At 55.1% G+C, this 9,899-nt stretch overlaps 1 long non-coding RNA gene across 1 annotated transcript; it reads right to left on the reverse strand.

Annotated features, from left to right (window-relative positions):
- Positions 1-8,272: 8,272 nt before the first annotated feature.
- On the reverse strand, positions 8,273-9,197 carry LOC128628291 (uncharacterized). Its single transcript, XR_008392629.1, has 2 exons — positions 9,129-9,197; positions 8,273-8,753 (listed from the first exon to the last, which is right to left on the reverse strand). It is a non-coding gene; the product is annotated as an uncharacterized LOC128628291 (long non-coding RNA).
- Positions 9,198-9,899: the final 702 nt, after the last annotated feature.

Genomic DNA, 9,899 nt, shown 5'->3' on the forward strand with positions numbered 1-9,899 from the left:
GACCTGCAGGCCCGGAATGTCAGTCATCGTGTCCCCAACCCCCTGCCCTACTGGGTGCCGTGTAGGTTCTGGAGTCCACTGAGTGGGACAGGCACAGGGAGGCTGGTGCACTTGCTGGCGAAGAGCCCCCTGCCCCCCGCACCGCTGTTTGCTGAGCTCTGACCCTGGCCCTGTCCGCACAGCTCCTCCTGCATTCCGTCCTGTTTCTAAACCAGTCACCCCATTTTTGTTTGTCGTCCGAATGAGCAATAAGCCCCCTTCTTGCACAACCTGATTTCCCAAGTGTCTTCACATTCCTTGTCCTGCTTAGCAGGTTAGTTTTAAGAAGTCAGGCACACAGTGGACCTTTGCCCTTAAAAAAAAATTAAATCTTCATAGTTATCTGATTCAATAATTACTCGAAACAAAGCACAGCAAAACCTACACTGGCAAGCAAACACCCTGTAGTTCTGTGTGGTCTCTGGCACGGAGGACACCTTCGGGGTGCAGGTTGGTGGCCTCGGGAATCTGGCCCTGGCCAGCCCCAGTGTGCAGGCGTTGTTTTTCTTTTCTTCTTCCCCCGCTTCCTTCCTCTCTCCCTTCCTTTCTTCCCCCCCCCCCCCAACTTTAGAAAAACAACTTTTATTCTCCTGGGTATGTTCATTAGAGAGGGGAGTCCATTGTAGTCAGTGAGGAAGGGAGGACACGTGGGGGAGCGATTCTGGGACAACACAGGTTGCTCTGAGCTGGGCGGGCGGGCGGTGCACAGTGAACCTCGAACCCAGATGCAAATCCCCCGCTGGAAAGAAGGGGAATAACACACCGGTTGACCTCCAGTTTCCTGGCATTGGTGGGGACAGTGCTCCGTCAGCTGCCTCTGCGTCCTGTTGATCCATTAGCTGCAGTAAAAAAATAAAATGAGTCTTGTCCTAATTCGTGGGAGAGGGTAGGGCCCCCTCTCCCACGCATTTGCCTTTTCCAAAAAAACCCAAAGACAGTACGGCCCAGAGGGGCCCAGGTGTCCACGGGCTAGCCTGCTCCTCCAGGACAAGCCGACTTTCCCAGGCGCTCAGAGCTGCAGATGTGTTACTAATTGATTGGAGCTGAATTTGTGTCGCTTTGAGACTGAGCACAGTGGCCGAGTAGGGGCCCTGAGGTGTGCAGGTGGGGGCATTTGCTGTTCTCATGGTGGAGAGACGGGCCTCGTCCCATGCAGGTTCACAGAACGGGCCTGCGGTGACATTAAGGCAGCGTGTACGTTGGGGAGGGAGGGTGTGTTGTGGCTGCTCTTCAGAAAAAAGAAAGGTGCGGGAAGTGTTGAATGGGAATCCCACCGAAAATGCCACGCCTGGTTGAGGAGAACCACGCTTCCGAGTGCTGAAACTTACACAAGGAGGTGTGGCGGGGCTGATGGAAGCCCAGGCCCCCTCAGTTGGAGGCAGGGGGACCCAGGTGCAGCAGGGACCCTCCAGCCAAACACCCATCCAGGATCTTGCGGGACCAAAAGTTCCCAGGCCTTACAGTCTCTGTGGGTCGATTTGTGCTCAGAGACTGGGATCAGAACCAGTAGGGAGTTCCAAACCAGAGGTGGAAATACACTGGGGGGAGGGGTTCATCTTTGCTTTCATCCTCCACCTTGGGTCCTAGGGCTTTGGGCCTCTCCTTCCTGGCCCCTCACACAGACAGAGATGTTCAAGTGGTACCGTCACCCCACAGTCACTGTGGGAAGAGAAGCACTTGCAATTCCTGAGTTTAATCCACAACCCCCCTCTCACTAACACTTCCAAGATATCTGTGGAGGACCCTTGGGACGCCTGTCTTATCCTCGGGCCTCCTGTCCGGACCAGCATGTGCACCCAGACAGGGGTTCTTTGCATACCAGAGGAGGGAGGAGCCAGCTTGCTGGAACCCCCAGGCCACAGGGACCGGTTTGGTTCCATGAGTAACATTCACATCGACAGGATCATCAGTCTTGGCTGCTCCTTGCTTGTGCCCTTTTAACGATTTGACTGCTGAGACAGCCAAGGGGAAGCCCACTCTTGGGAAAGTCAGCGCCCGGGGGCAGGCAGGGGCGTCACCTCTGCTGGCAGTGGCTCCAGAGGGCCCAGGAGAGAGGTGCCAGGACTGGGCTTCCTGGGTGTTGAGATGGCAGGTTTGCGAGCGGGGGTCTGGGCCCAGGCCTCCTCCCCTCCCTGCAGGTGGCTGTGTTCAGGTCAGTTAATCCCATCAGCCAGTAAAGGCTTAGGGCTGCCCTTTAGGGACACTTGAATTTTAATGAAGAGCTCTGGGAAGCCCGAAGGTTGCACCAGGTGCATTTTTAATAGTGGAGCCCTTAAAAACCCCATTCCAACTGGACGGGCGAGGGGCACTGGGGCTCTGGATGTCCCTGCCCCCACCCTTGTTCCATTTGCACCCCCATCTCCCTGAGCCTGCTCTGCAACGACCCCCCAGGGCACCCCCAGTGCAGTGACTTCCACCCCACCCAGCTCCCTGGGAGCAGGTTTGGGGAGGAAGGAGGACCGAGGGCTTAGTTACTGTGAATTAGAGAGGCTTTGGTCTGCTGGACTCCTTGTGGTTCGCACACTGCTGGTAGCTTTTCCCCACGGCCCCGCCCATCTGTAGATCAGCTGTGGTTGCTTCGCACATTTCAGAAATCACGAAGGTATCTTCCTCTCAAAGTCCCTTCCACCTTTGGCGTTCAGTTTAGAAACTCAGTTTTTGTCCTCATTCTTTTCCTTTGTCTGGTCATTCTGCCCCCCTCCCCCTGTCTTACAAAGCCCCTCCTCTGCCTCTGAACCCCACTAAGTCTCACAGAGGTGCAGTTAGGCCAGGTGGAGGAAAACACGTTGAGTCAACAGATTTTAAAATGAGCAAGGTGAACGATATAGGAAGGTATCCTCTATCAAGGATTAAAACATTAAGTGCCCTTGGGGACCACACACGTCAACCATTTGTTTGGGGTTTTTGTGTCTTGGTTTGTTTTTTTCACATTTGCATTCAACTTACTTGTAGCTGCCTATGGAAATGATGTATTTGGAATCATTACTGATTTCATTAACAGAAAACCATCTAAGAAACTCACTTTTAAGTGGCCTGTGAATGACTGACTGTAAATTGCCCCGCCCTGGGCCCCCCCCCCCCAGGTGTAGACAAGGTGTCTGTGGATCCCACCTAAGCTATAGATCCATTTCCTCTGAAGGTTCTTCCACAGCCAGGCTGCTTGAAGCAGCTCCAGGGAGGCCAACGATTTAGGAAGTCCTGGACTCAGAAGGTAGATGGTCTTTCCAGAGGAAGGAAGCAAAAACCGAACAGTGTTTTACGTAGGCTGGTACCTCAGCCATCATCTTACTGGAACCATCTCCCAAGTAGGGGTGCTGGCAGCCCCTGGGACTGGTTCTGTATCCATCAGCTATCTGTCACTGGCTTGCCAGGAGATGGGGACCCAGGGCCTTTGCAGTGGGTGGTACGGACCAAGGGAAGCTGCTTGGAGGACTCATCTCTGGCTCCGCCAAACACAGCCCATCCTCCTCCTGGCCCCCTGAGGCCTTGACCCCCTGTGGGCCCCATGCTCAGGCTGGCCTTTGTCCTTCAGACTCGACCCCCGACCCTCGCATTGACGTCAGTCTCAGCAGGGTGCCCCTTCCTTTGCTGTCCCCAAGGCTCCTCAAACATCAGCTGATTGGGCAGACGCAGGGACTCAGCTTGACCTTCGCCCGGTGGCCTCATCCTCAGGTGTTCACCTCTTGTTTTTGTGAAGGGCTGGTTTCCTAGAGCCTTGGTTCTTAGTGTTAGGTCACTGCACTGCAGCGGCTGGGGTGGGGGCAGGTGTCATTAGTGTGTAGTGGGCACTCTCTGCCTGTCTAGCTTTGTGCCACTTCCTCTAATAACGCCAATTTTGGCGATACAGTTCCTGGAACCCCAGACTTGCTTTGATTGCTAAAATCCTCCAAAAGTCAATTACAGGCGAGACCTGTTTGCTTCAAACCCGAGAAGAAGGGCCTGGTCCCCATCAGCTGTCGTGGCTCTGCATCTTCTCCCCCGCTGCCCCCGCCCCCGCCCCCGCCGCAGGTTGGCCTCCAGGTTCTGGTCCCTGCGGCCGGGCTCTGGACGGATGAGCAGACGTGATCAGGTCCTCTGTGTCTTCAGCAAAAGGCCCCTTCCAGCTGGTCTCAGGGTCCCCACCAGTGGGTTGGTGGGAAAACCAGAGTCAGGCCTCACACATTCAGCCAAGCTGGGAAGGGCACACCTGCCACACAAGCAGGTGTCCAGGACTCAGCCCTCGGGGTCACAGCAGCAGCGTTATTCCAGGGTGGCAACTTAGCATTTCGTGTTCCTTAGAAAAGCAAGTCCTTCCGCCCCGCTCCTGTTCACCTGTTAACCCTTGGAGTTAAGGTGGCAGGGGGGCCCTCTGACTGGCTGGTGGGCAGCACACTCCTGCCATGCCTTCATTTTGAGAGACCATCGCTCTCCAAGACGAGGGCTGCAGCCTCTCTTTGGGCCGAGGCCACAGCCTTTGGGGCCAGAGGCCAGGCTTCCGCTGCGCACTGGACTGGCCAGTCCCAGGTGCTGTGGCCCCTGCTGCCCAGCTCTTGAGTGTCGTGAGCGAGCCCACCATCCCCTGGCAAGTCTCTTCTGTTCTTGTCGGTCCATTTTCTGGCAACTCTTGATTTACAGTTACGTGCTGAAGGGAAGAGGAATTCACCCTGCTCAGATCTCGTTTTATGCGAGGGGCCCCCAAAAGCAACACCCTGTTGTAACTCGCCCTCCCGAGAGCAGAGCCCTTCTCTCCCCTGGGCCCCAGTGAGCCAGTCGGCCATCTGCAACGGAGTTGAAAGGCGAGTCGGCCGCCTTCTGAAAGGAGTTGGCTATATTTAGGGTTTAAAGCAAGTCTGCTTTGCTTCTTTGTAAAGTCAGCGACATTCTTTCCATTTTTTTAGGTGTAATTAGCACAAAAGGAGCCGTAATCTGAGAAGGTAGTAGAGACTAAAAGGACCTAGAGGCAGGAATGTTCAAGAAAGGGGGCAGGGGCGGCTTTCCCAGCCCCGGGCGGTTCCGAGCCTCTGACGGGCTGGGCTGCAGGGCCGAGGGCTGACAGGCGTCTGAAGCTCATCTCCTCCTCATGTGACCCCCAGACTGGTGCCGAGTGCTTGATCCTGCGGGTGAATGATTTTCTCCTCCAAACTTCCTGAGGTCGGCAAAGACCTTAGAAAGCCACCGGCTCTGCTGGTGTGGTGGGCTCCCCAGCAAACACTGCGTTTCGACAAATGGAAACGCCACCGGGAGGAGGGATGGGGCCTGAGTACAGGCCCCTGCACAGGAGGTGGTGGCCCTCCTCCCCCCGGGAGCCCTGGCCTTGGTGCCCAAGGCCATCCCCCAAAACACAACCCGGGGCGGTGGGCAGGGCCCCAGCCACGACATGGTTCCCTGTTTCAGTGTAGACACCGGCAGGCGAATAGGCAAAGATGGAAAGGTACCTGCATTTCTAGATGGATTAAACACGTGGCTAATTGTCGCATTAGTTGCTTAATTTTAATTGCTTGATTCAGGGTTTATCAACAGCAGGTGGACAGGGGGTGTCCGTTCCAAAGGCAAGTGACACCCATGGCCCCATCCATCACCTTCCCCGTTGTCCCAAACGGAGGCTGGTGACCAGGCACCAGGCTGTTTGAAAAGGACCAGCCACTTTGGTTGGTAGGTAGACAAAGCAAAGGCCCAAGAAGTACCATCTGTGTTTGGCCATCTCTCTGTTGGTGGCATGTGTGCACGAAGGAGCCCTTAAGGAGAGGAAATGTGTCGCCCGCTTGAGCGGAACGCTCAGAACTCCTTGCGGCGGAGGACCACGTCGGTCTGCGGTCCTCGGGCAATTGTGCCCACTCGCCTTCTGGTTTCCTGCCGTTGCGACTTGTTTAGTAAGGTGTTAGGTGAAAACGTGCTCCCTCGGTAAGGAACCTTGCAGATTGGAACAGAAATTAGCAGGCCGCCCGTACCCCCTGCTGTGCGTTCTCTGTCCTCGAGGCCAAGCTGTATGTTCTAAGTGACAGGTTTCCCTGTTACCTTTATCCTCACGATAAAAATTTCCCCCTAGAGGAGTTGAAGCTATTTTCACTTAGGAAAATCGGCTCTCCAACTGTGGGTGACACTTTCGCATCTTTCTTTTTTCTCCCCAGTTAAGATCTCTAGTAAGTGAGTCCACGGGTCTGCGGCTGATGTTGCTTTCTGAAGTGCACTTAAAGTTCTTTTAGAATCAGTTGATGGATATTAAATAAGGAGGTTGCTGGAGTTTGTTAAAGATTTTATTTATTTACTTTTAGAGAGGGGAAGGGAGGGTGAGAGAGAGGGCGAGAAACATCCACCAGTCACCTCTCGCACGCACGCCCCCACCCGCAGGCCCCAGCCCAGACTTGTGCCCTGGCCACAGCCATGTCGTGAATTCCTCAATTTTGAGTCTTCCCACACGAAGGGTCGCTACCTTGAATGTCGCGTTTGGTTTGGATGCAGGTCGAGGGTGCCCGTGCTGGTTGCTGCTGGCTGGTGAACAGGACAGGGGAAGCAGAGCCTCGCTAGCCACCACCCTGGGGTCTGAAGAACCCCGTGGTCCCGAGGCGCAGTGGGCCCAGGAATGTGGGGTTTCCAGTCCTTACTCTGGGCCCCTGCCCAGCACGGGCCTCAAGTCACATTCAGGTGCAAACCACACTCACGGCCACTGTAACTGAATAAAAGTGCAGAGAGTGCTTTAAAGACAAAAAGCAGAGCGAACACACTGAAGACTATTAAAACCTCACAGCCAAGGTTTCTGCTTCCGTGGGAACCTTCTCACTATTTCCCTGTGCCGTTAAAATACTGTTATAATTGCATTTTCTCTGCGCTCTTACAAACATCCCAACTAGTGCAAGTCCAGGAACCCTCTTATCCAAAAACTGAATTGTATCAAGTTTAATAATAGTTTCAAGACTCTGAGCCATGGCGAGTCCGTTGCTCCTGTAAGCAGATGAGGCGACTCTCCTGCCCACCCGGGGAGATACAAAGGGGCCAAGGAACACGTCCACCCGTGAGTTCGAGGCTTGCGAGACCACATCACTCCCATCCCCGCCCTCGAACTCAGCCCTCATTGTCCACTGCCCAGTGCCGGAAAGGATTATGGCTAGGTTGTCCCTCTCTGCCACGTGCGACACCATCTGTGTGACCGGGTTGTATCAGTCTGTGACCTCGTGTTTTAGGTTAGGGTGCGTTCGTATCCCAACTTGCTGGCTCTGGCGTGAAGCAAGTCCCCTGAGCCAGGGACCTATGTCCTCCCCGGCACTCCACACCCAGGACACTCTGGCCCTGTGCCCCTCTCTGGAGCCTGGAGTCTCCACCGCTTCCATCTCCCCCCGAGCCACGTGAGAGGCCCCTTCCACGGCAAGGGTCTCCAGCCTGGACTGTTCCAAGAATTATGCTAATGCATTGTTCTGCTCTTAAAGCATAAACCAGGTACTTAAAATGGTAATGACCTAGTGAAATAAATTACTAATTCCTATGAAAAGGTCACCCATGGCAACCTTCACACTGGAAAGACTTAAAAAATGAAAACTTTTAAAGCCTGGGTAGGTCAAACGCAAGACTGAAAACTAGCTGGTGCCAGCTCACCACGCCAGTTGAGTGCAGTCTCATCCTTCCCTTTGTGTGGGGAAAGCTGCCCCGGCCGCAGCGGGGCCTGCGTGTTCTCCCGCTCTCAGCCCTCGATTCCACCTGCTGTCACTTCTTGGCAGGGGAAATGTTTTGTGTGTCCATCAGCGGTTGGTCATAATAAAACATAGGGGAAACCTACATTAAAAAAACCATTTTTCGAGGACGGCCTGCTAGGTCACAAGTTGAGATGACTAACGCCTAATCTTGCTACATGTGTTTCTAGGACAATAGCCCCCTCCTGACTCCTTTGTCTGGAATACGTGCCAGTATGTGACATGGGACAGATTCACTCCCTCCAAAGTTATGGTGTGACAGATATTTCTCCAAAAGGGGAGCCGGGACCCCAGCTCAGGGATTTGCAAGCGGGGAGGTTGTCGATTACATTGTAGTGATAATGGGAGGTTGTCGATTACATTGTAGTGATAATGTGTAGCCGCTGGCAGCGATCTCAGGGCTGCGCTGGTTACTGTTTACCTTCCTCCTCTTAAATACAATGTGTGTTCGTGCTTTGACACAGGAGAAGCAGGAAGAAAGATGCTTTTGAACAAAGGGTGCCTACCAAAAATTTCTGGTCTCTTCCTCCTCCTTCTAAGTCTCCCCCATTTTTTAAAAGACAATCAATTAATGAAATTCAACCGAGGTTTTATTTAATGTATAAACATATAAAACTTAGACCTTGTCTGCAAGTAGTTTGCTAGCTGATGGGTGGTTGTGAGTCATGTCACCCTGGCCCTACTGGGGTTCGGCGTCCCAGCTCATTTGGGGGCCTGGGCTCGGTCTTTCCTCTGCTGCTGTTTATGTGCAGAGCATCACCTTATCACCTAGGACCGTCCTGCCTTTGGGCTTCTTTTCCCAAAAGAGGCCTGCATTTGAAAGGGAGAGAGCCCGACTCCAAAGTGCGCAGCAAAGCCCCGCTCGGGTTTGGACGCAGCCAGCTGGGACGGCTGGAGGCGGCCGGGGGCAGGGCAGCAGCTGCAGGTCCCGGTCCGCCGGCAGCTCCGGCTTCCTGGTCGCAATCTCGAGTGTTCTTTGGGCATTTTGAATTGTTCCGTCGTCCATGCAGACCCAGAAAGAAAGAGGCCTTGTACACAAGTGTAGAGGTACACCTGAAGCCCAAAACAATAGCATGTGAGGTCCTCAGGGTGCGCCTTTTCCCCACCCTCGGGTGCGAAGCTGTTTGGAAATCTTCATATTTCCCAAGAAAGCCTGAAGCTGGTCACGGCAACTTGTTCTCAGGCCTCTGGGAGCACCATACCCACCCCAGGGCCCGAGGACTGGTCAGTGCGTTTCCGTCTACGGTTCAGCTTCCCTTCTTCCCCCAGCCCCAAACATTCAAAAGTTTACTGACTGTTTAGAAGTCAAAAAAGTTTCAAGATGGGAGAGTTCAGCATCACTTTGTCTGAGTTTATTGGCAGGTAGGCCTGTGGGGCAACAGAGGCAGCCACCATGTCTCAACCTGCTCACCTGGGGCCCCAGCTCACCTGGGCACAAGGCAGCCCGCGGACTAAGCACTGACTGAACGAGTGAACTGTACCTAAGCAGACACCGGAGTGGCAGCGAGTGACTCAACTAGGGTCTCAGGAAAAGTGCGCAGCGGCCCAGCAGCTGAAAGCTCCATGCCGCTCCTCTTAGCTCAGGGCTCTCCACCACAGGCCAGTGTCAGGGCAAGAGCGGGGCGCGGGTAGTTGAGAGTTTTTTAAACAACCTGCAAACCAATTCCTGTCCAATAAACTACTTTTCCCTCTGTTCCAGAGCTCGCCCACGGGCCCAGGCCGGGCCTCGGAGAAGCGGGACTGCCCGGTCCACCACCTCTCCCGCCTGGGAAGACGCCGGGTGCACTGACTCCGCAGCTTCGGCAGCTCCGCTCGCCCCGCGCGTCGCCGGCACGCTGCCTACTGCTTGCTTCTTCCAGCAGTGCTAGTTTTGCGCTCACGCAGCACTTCTCAGATCTGAAACTCCGTCTGGGCGTCGCGAGTAGTGAGGTTCCGCGACACCCACCTCCGCGGGCGCGCGCCGCCGGGAGGGCGGGGTGGGCCCGGCCCGCGTGCGCTGCCCGGGAGCCGGAGGTGAGGAGGCGCGCCGCAGGGGTGAGCGCCGCCGTCGCACACTTTGCACGCCGCCCAGGGCTACACCACTCACCGAAAATTGGGAGGCAGGTCTGGGAGGCGGGGTCCGGCGCCCACCAACTTGGGCGCCCCCTCGCCCTCCCCTGCTGTGCCCCCTGCGCTCCCTGCCCACTTCCGCGACGTCCC

This window comes from Artibeus jamaicensis, unplaced genomic scaffold (genome assembly GCF_021234435.1).
Source record: "Artibeus jamaicensis isolate MK-2021 breed Jamaican fruit bat unplaced genomic scaffold, CSHL_Jam_final contig_685, whole genome shotgun sequence".
Taxonomy (NCBI): Eukaryota; Metazoa; Chordata; class Mammalia; order Chiroptera; family Phyllostomidae; genus Artibeus; species Artibeus jamaicensis.